This window comes from Sceloporus occidentalis, unplaced genomic scaffold (genome assembly GCF_023333645.1).
Source record: "Sceloporus occidentalis isolate IW3139 unplaced genomic scaffold, rSceOcc1.0.p SCAF_3, whole genome shotgun sequence".
Classification (NCBI taxonomy): domain Eukaryota; kingdom Metazoa; phylum Chordata; class Lepidosauria; order Squamata; family Phrynosomatidae; genus Sceloporus; species Sceloporus occidentalis.
The window spans coordinates 99,676,098-99,691,562 of record NW_028316983.1 but is presented as its reverse complement, the minus strand read 5'-3'; positions in this window follow the sequence as shown (position 1 = coordinate 99,691,562).

Sequence of the window (15,465 nt, the reverse complement as noted above, 5' to 3'; positions counted from 1 at the left end):
CTCAGCCAGGCGAGTGCAACCCATATGCAGCCTGGATCCCAGCTGTACTTATCCAGCAGCTTTTTAAAAACTTGCCATTTTTGAAAAGCCACTGAATAAGTGCAGCTGGGATCTGGGCTGCATACGGGTTGCACTTGCCTGGCTGTGGCTGCATGTGATAGCAGCCGGTTTTAAAATTAAATGTGAGTGTATCCTGTCAGGGATCAGTCGCTTTAATACAATGCAATAATCTCCTACACCACACTGGCTGTTATACTCTGCCTTATGCATCTGGCCTTAGTCAGTGTTAATCAGACTATTGTTTTACATACTCTAATTTAGTTTACTCTAATAAAAGAAAATTCTTTCCCAACACCTTCTACCTGGTCCTTTTTTATTTTTAAAAAATGGAGTTGCCCATGATTCAGCTGAGACTTCTGCTTGTAAGACACATGCTTGAATACCATGCTGTGGTTGTCTACTTTGTTTTGTGGTATTTAGTCATATATGTTTTATTTTCAAAGCCCCCTGAAAATGCATATTTATATTTCTAGAAGTTTTTCATACCATCCCTATCTTATATATAATTTAATATATGCATTTTTATAAGAAATGTTCCCCAAAGTATGCATTATTTTCCCTAACGTACATGATTTTGTATGGAACATTCCCTAATACACACATTTTTGTATACATTAAAAAATATATATAGGGAAAAACATTTCTTGGGAAAGGATTGGGTTTCTAGCATTGTCAGGTAACTTTCCTAAGCAAGTTGCTTGGGGGGAATAAAATAACTAAATAAAATAGAGGGATAAAAACTATACAAGGAGTAGGAAGGATCCCACAAGCCACTTGAAAAACGCAATCAGCTTCAGTCATTTTCTAGATCTTGACTTTCTACAACTGCATAGTGCCTATATAACAACATATTATTCCACAGAAATCTTCTTGAGTGCAGTTCTTTGAGAGAAATGCAGTAATATAAATCTAATAAATATATAAACATATAACATTTTACTGTTTGGAGTTTTGAGCAATCAGATGGATAACTGTTTTCATGAGAATCCAGGAAGTGTATGTAGGATTGATTTTTCTTTAAAATGCAAACAAAATATGCTCTGTATGTGTGATATGCCTACTCCCTCAACATTTAATAGATTAAAACTGGGACAAATACTACATTACACACATTATACCAATATTAAAATCACTCCACTACCAGTTAATTTCCAAGCCAGGTACAAAATTTTGGTTATTACCTTTAAAGCCCTACATGGTTTGGGTCCAGGTTACTTTCAGCATTGCCTCCTACCATATAATCCAACCCATATGTTCAGTCCCCTGGAGGATATTTACTCCTGTCATCCAGGACTAGGTTGGCAACTGCCATCCAGAGGACTTTTTCTTCAGCTGCCTCTAGACTGTGGAATGACCTGTTGGAAGAGATTCATCAGCTCAATACACTGTCTGAATTTAGAAAAGCATCGAAGACCCATCTCTTCCAGCAGGCTTATTCAGATGATTTTTAAATTGTGAATTCTAAATGATAAATTTTAGATGTGTACATCTTATTTGTCCTCTCAATTGATGTGTGTTTTAACTGATGTGTTTTAACTGATGTTGTTTTGTTTGTTAATTGTTGTTGTCCCCCCCCCCTCGATCCATGGGGATGGATGGTTCAGAAATAACTATAACCACAACCAAGCAACAACACAATGTAGTCAAGATGACAAAAGTAATTAATAAGAAAAAAAAACAGAGAAGCTAAGAGAGGCTGTAGCAATTTGCTTTTGCCTGAATCTAGAGGGAGAAGCAAGATTCTGTTCTTCCCTGTCATCTCCCACTTCTGAGTTAGTTAAGTGCAAAATACTTTTACACTTTGAGCTCAGTTTGAAGCAAATGAAGTAAGTCAGGATGAGGAGAGACGGTGGAAGGAAGAAAGTGAAAGTGGGACATCTTAAAAGCAGCTGACAAACTAGGATATCTGGAGATTAATTAGGGTGGCCCCAGCTGAACTGGAGCAGTTGGGGGGTATGGATATGAAAGTGGAAAGTGAAAACAATACAATGTTCCATTGTAGGAATGATGTGAAATACTGCCATTGAGGTAAGAAAACTGCAAAGGCAGAGGCTAAGTATTTTTGGACAAAAACAAGAAGCAGAAAGCTTTGTCTGATGAATGAGGCCTTTTACACTCTTAAATACACATACTTCAGATTACAGAGATATAAATCATTGCTTATTCTGTTCTCACAAGTAAGAACAACTTATTTCCTGCTGGGGAGGTTTATGAGCATTTTTGCATATTTTTCTATTGCTTTCCACATTTTGGCACTTTTTTGGGAGGATAGTTTTCAGGCTGGTCTGCAGGTAGCTACAGGAGTGTCTCAAGACATTGGGCGTAGCTCCCATTTTAATTTCTCAAAATGCTTGAAATATAATGGCCCATTATGGGTGGCATGAAAAACCAGGAAACCATGGGGTCCCTGGCTTATCATATACAAACAGTGTCCTGGGCATGATGCCCATCACATGGTGTCCAGTCTCTTTAACTTGCACAGTATGATTAAGGCCCTATACAGACTGGTCCGAAAGGCCGGCCTGTGACGGAGTCAGGGTGAAGCATCCTGATGATGCATGCCCTGACTCCACTCCAGGGCGCCATTATGCCGCACACCACTCCAGATGGTGTGTGGCATCATGACACACCTCTGGTGCTGTGTCCAGATGAAGCAGCGCCATAGGGGCACCACACAGCTGCGCTGCCACGGCTATGGCGCCCTTTGGAGGGCGCAAAAAGGAGCAGCTTTTACAGCTCCTTTTTGCACCCTCCAAAGGCCGGATTGGGGCTGCGGCTTGAGGTTGCCACGGCCCCGATCTGGCCAGGAAGGGGGCAGCCTCATGCCACCCCTTAGGGGCGTTCTTTATAGCCCCTAACATAACTTTACTCTTTGGTTTGTTTAGCATGCCATCCAAAAGCAAATATTGCTTTGTCCTTCAGGAACAAATCAAGAAGGAAGCTGTTCCTGTGTTTAAATGACACTCACCTTAGCTGTTCCTTTTCCAAGCTGTGTTTGGATGACAACCAGCATGGATCTGTTTAGCTGGTTTCACTCCAAGTAGAAGAGATCAGGCACACTGCACCAACATACACTTGTAACTGGTAGCTCCCTTATTGTGTCACAGAACTGTTGTTCAATGGTATTATGGGAGGCTGAAAGCTCTATCCAGCAACCCAACATGGAATAGAGCATCAGGCCAGGAGAAAAAGGATAAAGGGGCATCAGGCCATTTCGGCTGTTTAAATATGCCAAGTGGTGGTTCTGTCCATGGGCGAGCAGACATTATTCTGATACACTTGCACCAAGATGCACATTTTTAAAAATATACAGAAAATGTTTGGACTGGGTCTTTACCTAGATCCGTGATTCCAAAACTTTGGTCTTCCAGGAATTTTGGACTTCATCTCCCAGAAGCCCTAGCCAGCTTGGCCAGCAGTCAGGAATTCTGGGAGCTGAAGTCCAAAACATCTGTGGGAACCAAAGTTTGGGAACCACTGACCTAGATCATAGAACTACATGTACTTCTATTCATAGACAAAGAATTCTATTGTTTGTGCACAATTCATAGCTGAGTTTTCCTGGTGAATTTTTCTCTGCTGATGTCTTAGCTCCAGACAGGCTGCAACTGTGTGATGGTCCACGAAGCCTTATAAAACTTTAAATGCTTTCATGCTTCTGTAGCCAAATCATGCATGAAAGCATGTTCTTCCAATTCATTTCCAAGCTTTTGGGTTGACCTTGGCTAAGAGGAAGTACTACAACATTGTCTCCAAAGGTTCCAGAACACTGAGGGTTATATGAGCAAATGCTTTTACTATCGCTGCAGTCAGGGAAGCGTGAGAGGGGGGGAGTTTGTTTGGTTTTGGTTTTTTTTAATAATAGAGGAACGTGTCAGCAAAAAACCCTCTGCCCTTCAGCATTCTCTCCTACATTCTTTTGCAAAAATGAACCTCAGAAATGTTTTGTTGTTCTCTTGAAGAATCTGAGGGATCATCAGTTTTGTGGTGGGGATAACTGTTTGTCCTTCATGCACTTTGACCATAAGACATAAAGGAGTGTCTTGAATCATTTGGTGACAGAAAAATGAGTAGGAGAAATGGAGGCAGAGGGAAGTTGACGGATGTGGTTCTCCACTTCTGACCTCCTTGTTTTGTGTTGGTGCATTTCTGAGATTATTACTGAGGCACATATTTTATGGCCTTCCCAAAAAACAAAAAACAAAACAAAACAAAACAAACACCAGCCCTATTAGAACTGCATAGTTAGTTCCATTTAGGTATATTTATCTTTTAAAGAGCTGTGATTTGTCATATCAATGAATGTTCTGGGACTTGCAGAGTGAGACATGATGGTAGCTGGAAGTTTATAGAGTGACAGCCATTTTCTTTCCTATGGGAATGACACCCTGGTGAGCTCTGAAATCTGCCTCTACTGTTTTCCCTTCAGAAACTTTTTAATCCTTGCTGGCTGTTTTCCCCTCTCCTCCCCATCTGTCAATCTCATGTGAAACAAATCGACCCCTTTTTCCATTCTAGTCCCAGTGCAGCAGGACTGCTAAACTTGTATAATGCAAAAGACAGATAGGTGTTCTCTTTCAGACTGTGTATGTGGTTGTTTAAATAACATTCAGTCACATGAGTGCTGGTTTGAACTGTGACCATGAGATGGGGCATGGCGTGGGTAGATGGAGTCAACCCCACAACCTTTCATGCAAGATGCTGTCCAGGGGGGCATTTATACTATATAGTTATAGTACTATGATCCCTCTTTAACTGTCATGATTCCATTGAAACAGATGTGGGTTCCCAACCCATCACTTTATCTGAAAGATATCAGACTTTTATCACAACAGCCTGCTGTCCCACCATAATCATGACAGTTTAAGAATAGAAGCATACCAGTTTGACATAATTTCTTATCACACTTTCCCCCATGATAGCACTTTGGAGATCCAGAGTTGTGTGATCTGTTTTTGGCATTGCCAAACACTACCTTCCCGAAGGAAGGGAATGGGGAAGAGTGATCATGCCGTCAACCACCTCCCAAAGCCAGCTGTTGTGTGCACATTCACGCAGCAACTGACTTTGGAAAAGTGTTGGCAGCTTTGATCACTGCTCTTCCCCACAGCAGCCCCATGCTTTGTGGGGAGACAGCAGCCGGCTTTGAGAAACAGTTGGCTAAGATTCCTACAAGTGGAAGTGGGGGGAGAGGGGGAAAGGAGTATTATCACATACCCCACATGACCCAAGGCGGCTAACATATATAAAACACAACAGTTAAAATTGTACCATTAAAATCGTAAAAATATAAAAATTACAAATATAAAATTTAAAACATACAAAGTTCAAATTAACAATCCAAGACCATCCCTCTCATCCCCCAGTAAAACCAAGCCTGCCAGATCTCAAAAGGCCTGTTTAAACAAAAATGTATTTGCCTGCCTATGAAAGGCCAACAGTGAGGGGGGCAGCCTAGTCTCCCATGGAAGGGAGTTCCACAGGGAAGGAGCAGCCACTGAGAAGGCTCTCTCTTGTGTCCTCATCAGGCGAACCTGGGATGGTGGTGGGACTGAGAAAAAGCCTTCTCCTGAGGATCTTAGGGCTCTAGGTGGTTCGTATGGGGAGATACGGTCTCTCAAATAGTCTGGACCTAAGCCGTGTAGGGCTTTATAGGTCATGACCATCACTTTGAATTGTGCTCGGAAACGAACTGTTAACCAGTGAAGCGAAACAGCGATACAGGAATTATATGCTCTCTGCAACTAAAAACTAAACTAAAAGACACTACTGACTTCCTCCCCACCAAACCAATGAGTATATCTCCCTATTGCTACCTTTACCTGGCTTCCACTGAATTTTTGTCTTAAAGATGTATCAGTCACATAAGACTTTCAATTATCTTTGGACAGGTCACCACTCAGACAGACAACTTTTATCAGTCACTGTTATTTTGGCTACCTGCCATCAAGTATGTATGCCTCAGCATGATTAAGGACAGTTGTACCGATTAAGCATGTATTGGTTTTCTCTCTCTCAGCTAGATTCTGCCCATCTTTACCTGATATTTGTACTTAGGTATTGATACTTAAGTGGCTAGATTTCCAGAATTGACTTCATTATACACTATGAACTTTAGACAGACACCAGCCACAGAGTGCATTGATTGTCGTTGTGTCTTCTAATATACAGACTTCAGATCCTTACATTTTGCAAAATATTCATATAATATAGTGTCCAGTCTATAACACAATCCTATGGAATTCTGGGATTTGCAGTTTATACAAAATTATCAGGCAGAGAACATTAATGTCTCACCAAATTATAAATCCAAGATTCCATAGGATGTTGTCACGACAAAGTGCTATAAGCGTATAGTGTGAAAGGGCCAGAGATCTAAACTGTGCCCCCATGACTTGTATATAAATTAGGAGGAGGAAAGCTCTTTTAGTCTGATGGTCAAATTCAGTTTCAGAAAGATTTTCAGGGGGCATATTTTGGAGAAAAGCAAAAGTGTAGACCAAAAATATCGGCATATTCTATTTACTTCTAATAGCTGAATCCTAGATATATTTCAACTTTAAGAATGGGGATGCAAACTTTATAAAAGTTTGAAAACCACCAAATGATGGTTTCAGATGGGAGGGGGCATAATCTTCTGAGGAACCCCAGAGAGCCAAATTGGGAACCCTGGAAAGAAAAATTCAGTCTTAGGGCTTGAAATTCCCCACCTGGATTTAATAAGCACATGCAAACACAAAATGCTTTCACTATATCATAGCATGGGCATCAGAGATGGAAATTAAAAATCATATATAAATATTCTCTTTGGAGGAAGAGAAACTGTAGGCCAAAGGCTGGGGGGTGAGGGATATTATCAGAGAAGCTGGAAGAGGTGATCCTTGATTTGCCAAGAGTTGTTCTTCTTTTCAACAGTTTGGCAAGCTGCCTAAAAATCAAGAGAAACAGTTGGCATTGAACAGTGAAGCAACAGATAAAGCTTTGCAAGGTCCACAAAGGTTGTCAAGATTTCAGACTAAGGCCTGATCTCATCAGGGCCCATCTGCTCATACAATAATGCTATAGCAATAACTTGTTTCCAATTTTGCTGGATTCTTGGACCATTAACTGTATTCAAGAACTAAAGATTATTCAGTTATTTCTAATGAAGGCCTTGGATAATAGTTGAGTGTGGTTAGTTATGGAGAGAGAGAGGATCCATCACACCTCCAACTGTTCCAATTTAGCATGGACAGTTCTGATTAATCCTGTTGTCTTAGTTTTACAACTGCTTTTAAAATGTCCCAGTTTCTCTCTCCTCCTCCTACTTTCCCGCTTTGTTCTCATCTTCCTTTAATTGCTGCAAACTAAGCTCAAAGTGCAAAATTTGTTTGCACTCAGCTCAGCAGCGGGGAGAGCAGTCTAGTTATCCCTTCCCATTAGGCTCAGGCAAAAGCAAACTGTTGCACCCTCTCCTAGCTCGTCTGTTCTTCCTTATTGAGAACTTTTGCCATTTGACCACACACTAACATTGGTTGGCCATGTATGTCCTGTTTTTCATCTATGAAATTTTGGATGGTGTCATGCATGGATTAGCGAGGCCTGTCACATATTTGTTTTCAAAGCACAGCAGAATCCAGCAAACTGTTCATAAAATATATCATAATACAACAATGGAAGATTTCAGTACTGGTTAAATGTAAAACATGTGAAAGTTAATTTGATGGCTTATAACTCTCAGAATTCTGCAGCAACCTCTGTTAGGTAGAGGATTCTGGAAATTGTTGTCCAACAAAATAATCTTCCCAAATACTGATTAAAGGGGGCAAAGTGTGATTTGAGAAACAAGTGTAGGGAGGAATTCAATATCTTTAATAAACGCAGCACATTTTGTAATGTTCCCTAGCAATCTCCTCTCTGTGCTACCATAATAATGACCCTGAGAGGGGACAGCCAAAGGCTGATAGTGTTAACTGTTGTGCTGGTGTGTGTGTGTGTGTGTGTGTGTGAGAGAGAGAGAGAGAGAGAGAGAGAGAGAGAGAGAGAGAGAGAGAGATGTTTTAACTTGGTTTTATTTTATTTTTTTCCTGATTATTTAATTGTATTCTACTTTTATAGTTTGTGGATGGAAGAAGAAAGTGCAGAGTCAGGCTTCATGCTGAACATAAAAAAAAATAAAGTAAGAAGAAGAGCCCTCCCTCTATGGCAGATTTTCACACCGGCACTTACTGTGGGTTAAGTGCCAGTAAAGCACCATTAAAATGTCCCTGAAGCGTGAGCGTGTGAAACCCGATCGCGCTTCTGAAATGACAGTGAAGCATCCCCTTGCCTTTACCATCCTTGAGTCATTCATGAAGCAGCCATTTGCTATTAACTGGAACTTTGCGTTAATAGGAAATGGCTGCTCTGCGAACGATTCAAGGACGGTAGAGGTGAGGGGACGCTTCACTGACATTTCAGAAAGATAACCGGCTTTCATACCCTCACACTTCAGGGACATTTTACCAGCGCTTTACCGGCGCCTAACCCACGGTAAGTGCTGGTGTGAAAATCTTCATGGTCCAGGCCTCGGAGAGAGAGAAGAATCACTGGATTTATTCCTCTTCCCCACTACCATTCCCTTATCCTTTTGTGTCATGTCTTTTTAGATTGTAAGCCTGAGGTTACGGAAATGTCTAATTAACTATTTGTAAGCCGCTCTGAAAGCCTTTGTGGCTGAAGAGAAGGCTATAAATACAGTAAATAAATACAGTAAATAAATAAATAAAACAAAACTAATAGCCACGGAGGACTTAACATACATTCACCCTAGAAATGAGAAAATTGAAATAGTAAAAGAGTTCCTGTATCTTGTGTCAAACATTGATCAGAAAGGAGACTGCAGTCAAGAAATCAGAAGAAGACTAGGAATGGGAAAGAACTAGACAAGATCCTAAAGAGTAAAGATAAACAACTGACCACTAAAGTCAGAATTGTAGAAGCCACTGTGTTCTCCATTACCATGTACGGATGTGAGAGCTGGATGGTGAAGAAAGATAAGAAGAAAATCAATTCATCTGAGATGTGCTGCTACAGAAGAGTGCCGAGGATACCATGGACAGCCAAAAAGATTAACAAATCGGTCATTGAACAGATCAAGTCTGAAATCCCCTTGCAAGCCAAGATGATCAAGTTGAGGCTGTTGTACTTTGGCCACATCATGAGAAGGCACAACTCATTGGAAAAGACAATAATGCTAGGAATGGTGGAGGGATGTAGAAAGAGAGGAAGGCCACATGCTAGATGGATGGACTCTGTTAGGGAGGTCACGAGTATGAAGGACATAAGCAGAGCAGTGGAGGATAGGGAGTTTTGGAGATGTCTCATCCACAGGGTTGCTGTGAGTCAGGATTGACTCAAAGCCCACAAGATTTTTATCAGTGTTTTTAATTGTTATAAATGGCTTTGAATCCCAATCTGGGAAAAGGGGCAAGAGATGATGATGATGATGATGATGATGATGATGATGATGATGATGATGCAAGAATGAGCTGGATGGGAGTTCAGTAGGTTTTAACTGACCTAGTCTTATTAATCATAAGATGCTCACAAAGTTACATATTCAGTTTCATAAATTTGGCTGAAAGTTATGTGTTGTGAGATTTTGCACAGATTCTGTCTCTGTGCATTTTTCTTCATCAGCACCACCAAAGTTCATCTTCTTCAGAATGTGGCATGTACATGTGATGTTGTTTTCTGCTCTGTGCATCTGACAACTTGCATCACAGCCAGTGTTGCCAGATCAGGGCTATCCCAGGCCCAGAGATTTTGGCACCAATACCTGAGATTTAGGGATGACGCTTGTAGTGTTACAGTGGGTGTGTCCTGGTGATGTTACAATGACAATGTTAGAAGAGATAGCCCCTGATGAGGTTATTAACATTACAGATTAAGCATGAGACAGAGTTGCCCAGAGGATGCCAGACTTTTATATTGATTGTCTCTCTTCTCAAAGAGTAAATACAAGGAAAGTAACGTTATACCAGACATGCACATTGAAACACAGGGATTGTTTCATTTCTCTTAGAAATGAAAGGATTATTTTTAGAAGCAACTGAGCATGTGGTACGATGGTGGGGTTTGGTCATTTAGTCTTGCTGTCCCAGCAGATGGCAGTGGTGCAAAGAATATAAATTAACTCATAGTCAATCTTGGCTTGAATGGTGGAAATTCTGAAAGCTTGTTGGATCAGTGCTTAAAAAGTACAAACACATCAGATTAGATTTCCAACTGGATTAATTTTGAGTTTTTGAGGCATCTTGAGTTCTTATGAAACTATTAGTGCTAGTCTGACTCCTTGTAGCTTGGAGATAGGATGTTCTTGACTCTCAGCTTCTGTCCAGTTTTCTAGCTCTGTCATTAAGGACCCTTTCACACGACACAGTTATAGAACTAAGATCTCACCTTAACTAGATTTTACAGTTTATAGAATTGCATAGTATGTAGTATTTTCAACCAGAGAGTTGTAGGCTCTCACCAAACTACAGATCTCTGAAGTCCACAGGATACAGCTGTGGTAGTTATAATGGAATCATAGCACTATAATTGTGCATTATGAAAGGGTTCTAAAAGCCCAAGAGAAAAGTGAGAGGAAGAAAGGACATTTAACATCACTGATATATCAGCAGCTGTTGCTTTGTACATTTGCTCTTGCTATGTGCCCTCAAGTCATTTCCTACTTATGATGACCCTAAGGCAAACTTCTTGCAGGGTTTTCTTGGCAAGTTTCTTCAGAGATGTTATGCCACTGCCTTCATCCAAAGCTGAGAGAGTGTGACTTGCCCAAGGTCACCCAGTGGATTTTCATGGCTGAAATCCTGGTGTTTGTCTATGCTGGTGCTTGTCTATGCTGACACACACACACACACACACACAAAACAACTCAAACTGTATTGACCTCACAGTTGCTACAAGCGGGACACATAATGCACATGACAATTTGCAAGGAAATTGCTGTGATTTCGCAGGGAATGCAGTTCAGAGGGCTTTAATCTAATTTCTAAAAAGTCACCTTTTACTCCAAACTTTTTCTAAAAATCTGGATTTTCCTCCCTGTGCCCAATGCTCTGAGAAGGCTTTGGTGTGGAATTGGGGTGAAAGGAGTTTTAGCTAGGTGGGACTGGTTGGGTTTGACAAACCTGGTATGTGTTGCCATGTTTTGTTTTTGTTTTACTTCAGTGTATGTCCAGCCATGAAATTAGCAGTGAGGGGTTAGATCAGGCTTCCACCTCCCTCTTCCCCCTTCCTGCCCAGGTATTGCATTTGTTTTCTTAATATTTTTACTCTTCCTCCCACTCAGATCCTTCCCGCACCCAATTAGCATTGTGTCGTCTTTGTATTTACTTCAATCCCCCCCAAAATCATTTGCTTGCTCACTCATGGGGAAACTTACAATGTATATATGGGGGGATGGAGGAGGGAATGTGTGAGATCTCTGCATGAGTGAGCAAGCCAGCCAATGATCAGGGAAAGAGAATGCAGGTACTTCATTCACTGAAGTAAAAACAAAGATGACACAACACTGATTGGGTGTGTGTGTGGGGGGGGGGACAATCAGAGTGAGCAGAAGTGTAAAAATAGTAAAATCAAATACAATACTTGGGCAGGAGGAAGGAAGAGGGATTGAGTGGTCCAATGTAACCCCCTCACTGCTGGCAGAACATTTTCATAAATAAAAGCTAAATAAAATATAGCTTTATTTTTTCTTTCTCCATTGTGTGTCTCTCTGTCTCTTTGTGTGTGCATTTAAAATTCACTCACTCACTCAGTGGAGCAGCAAAGGGGTGAAGGGATTGGATGGAGAGGCATCCAGCAAGAAACTGGTCTACACTGGCAGGCAAAAAATAACAACTTGGTTGGTTGGTAGTTGATAGGTAGATGCATAGTGACTAGGTAAAAAAACAGGAGAGTGGACTGAATTTGCCAGAGAGAAAAGTGTAGCCAGTTAGGCTGATGTTACCTCACCATCTCTGTTAGCATATGGCATCAACAGATCACTGTGAAGTTGCTGAGGATGAGGAAAATGCAAGCTGAGGCTACTTTCTTTGGACAGTGTAGATAAGCCTCTGGTCTCCTGAACTCCTAGACAAACCACTTTGCTATGGTACTTCTCCTGCTTTGTACATAGTGTCAACCATTAGGCCTGTAATCATATCCCAATAAAAAGGATGAGGAAAAGTAGAACCAGTAGCAGCAGTCAATACACTCTGGTGCTTTGAAAGGGGCCACAGCAGCTTAGATTTACTAAGCTGGAATGGTAAAACAGCTGTGGTTCACAGATGCTTGCTACAAAACATATATTGCTGTTGCTTCTTGCAGCAACATGGCATTGCTGCCAGTATGGCAACAGTGGTAGAATGGGTGGTGCTTTTGTAAATGTCTTCTGGCACCCAACTTGGCCTTTGCTCTGGTGGATTACCAGCAGTAATTTAAGAATAAATAAGAACAGCCTGACTATAGCTGCAAACAAAATTTAGTACCCCATCTTGGTCTTCTTACCTTTGGCATTCATTTACCTTTCCATCTGGTTTCCATCAACAACAAAAGAGTTCTTCCTGTCCATTGTTTGATCAGTGACAAGTGTCTTATGATCAGTGGTGTTTTGCCCACTATCTATATGAGGTAAGAGCACCAGAGGAAATTGGTTGTCAAACACATAGCCTCCAAGTGTCTTGATTTGACAGGGACAATCCAGATGAATCCTCTGTCACCCCACTTTTTCATTTATTTTAAAAATGTCCCCATTTCTCTTTCCTCCTTCCACTTTCTCTCTTTGTCATCAGCTTACTTCAGTTGCTGAAAACCAAGTTCATTGTGCAAAATGGAGTTTGCATGCAATTAACTTAACAAGGGGGGAAGAAAGCAATAGAAGCATGTCCTTTTCAGTAGGATCAAGCAAAACTCAACTGCTACAGTGTCTCCTGGCTTCTATGTTCTTCCCCATTAATAACTTTTTCTGTCTTGACCAGACTCTGATGTTGCTCGGTCACTTATGTCCATGTTTTCATCTGTGGAATGTTGTGGGAGGATTGCCAATAATTTTTACATCCACTTCTCTCACTGCCCATTCTACCATTACAAAAAAGAAAATGAAAGCATACAAAAAGAAAGCTGGATTTCTGTTGCACTCTCTAACTATTGCAAAGAGGTCAGGTTTTGTATGTGAAAAAAGTATTTTAGTCTTGCAAGAAACATGCCAGATACAAGCAGATTCTTTGTATTCATCTGCATAGGGTTGGATGGTGCGGTTGTTTTTGAACTTCACCTTTCATTGAACTAATGAAAGCTTTAGTTATGGCAAGTAAGTAGGTTTAAAGCAGGACAACTTGCTCTTTTAATCAAGTCACTTTGCCAAATATTTACTAAAATAGGGCAGATGCTTGTTAAAGTATAAATAGTTGGTTACTTATTTAAATAAAATGATTCTTACAAGCCTTATTTGGTATGATCTTTTGATAGTGTTTATCTTTAAAGAAAAATAAAATAGGAGGATTTCCATTGTAGATTCAACTAGTAAAATAAGAAATATTGCCAGAAAGAAATTAGTTATCTCCCCTATAAAAACTTGATAGAAAGCACACAGCTTTATTAATTCATATCTGCTATAAATATGTCATCCATGAAATCTGCTAGTAAAGTATTTGTTTAGTGTTGAGAATGCTATAGTTGTGCCATGCACAACCAAACACTTCATGGCTTTGGGATAGTCTAATAGTAAAAAATGTAGTTAGGAAAAGAAAACTTAGATCTTAACATACAGGATCAAAACACACTGCAGAAATAATCCAGTACCGCTTTAACTGCCCCAGTTCAATCCTAGGGAATTCTGGGAACTGTAGTTTTGTGAGACAGCAACCTAGGATTGCTTGTTTTTAATATTTTTGCATCAAACAAATTATGAAAATTGGTAGGCGGAAAAGAATATCATCAACTTCTACATGGACTGAAAAGCAAGAAAGAGATTTCCAGGCCTGATGAAAGAATGGCTTGGATAAATGCCCTAGTCCATCTGGATATGTTGAATAACTATTGTGGCAAAAGGAATGCTTATAAGAATACAGGCCAGGATCTCAAGAGGCCTTACGCGTACTTGTGTGTCAGTGCATGTTGTTGCCAACACTTTCTGGTGCCTCCTGGAATACTATTTAAGAAGCTCCCCAGACCTTTGGGCAGAGCTTAGAAAAGTTATGTTTTGAACTATAGCTCCCAGATTCCTCCAACCATCATAGCCCAAAGGGTCACTTTTCCAAGCTCTGGCTGTAGGCATGGCTTTTTACCCGATGTGAAATGCTGCTGCTAAAACTGGGCATTTGATAAGCCTAAATGTCCATGTGGGAGACTGAATGTTTCTCTTTTAAGGATCCTGGACATTTTTAAATCCACCACTGAATAAAAAGATAACCAGCCCAACCAGTGAACCTGTTTGAGGCTTAGCTTCATTCCAGATCATTGTGCTCTTAGGGAGAAAGTAACAGGAAAAGCTTAAACATTGCTAGCAATGTTTGCAGTAATGTTGATCCCTCTTGCTTGTTGCTTGCCTTGTAATAGTGAATGACATTTTCTCCATCCATTTCTTCCACATTTCAAGGTGAGCTTGTTGTAGTTCCTTCAGTGAACTTTTTATTCACGTTTCCTCCCATATTCACATGGTTTAACTGTTTGCATACGAGACTTATATCCATAGGTCAGTAGTAGAATAAGGGGTCTGCATGCAAAAAGACCCAAGTTCCCATATCTCTAGGTAGAGCTGTGCGGGAGAGGCACAAGCTGAACCCTGAAGGCTGCTGTTGCATGCTGGCTCAAGGATTCTGGAAGCTGTAATCCAAAAAAATAACTTTTCCAGGCTCTGATATAGAAAGTATTGAGCCTGATAGGGAAGTAATCTAATTTGGTAGAAGGTATCTTCCTGTGTTCTGACTTGCCAATTACCTATACTGGCTCTTGTGCTAAAGCCATCTTAGCCAATCTGAAGGATAAGAATACATTTCGTCATCCATTTCTTCAGTCTGACTCAGGGACGTAGCCAAGGGGGGGGGGGGTTCTTCGGGTCCGCCCCCCCCTTCCATTAGAAAAATGAATGGTGTGTGCTGCTGCGCCGCTGCACCCAAGCCCCAATATAATGGTGGCACTTAGTCTGGAACCCCCCCTTCCTAAAATCCTGGCTACATCCCTGTCTGACTTGTGGGTCTGTAGTAGACTTCTATGATAACATTCTTGTGGTTTCTTTCCCCTTTAATTTTTATCCAGATGCTCTCTACCTGGCTTCCAGGATTTAAGTCCTGGATCTTTTCACAGGTGTAAACAGCCCTGGCATATAATGCTACTCTTCATTTCCTCTTTGGTCTATTTCTCTTTAAAAGATTATACCTCTATTTCTATTTCTTCTTG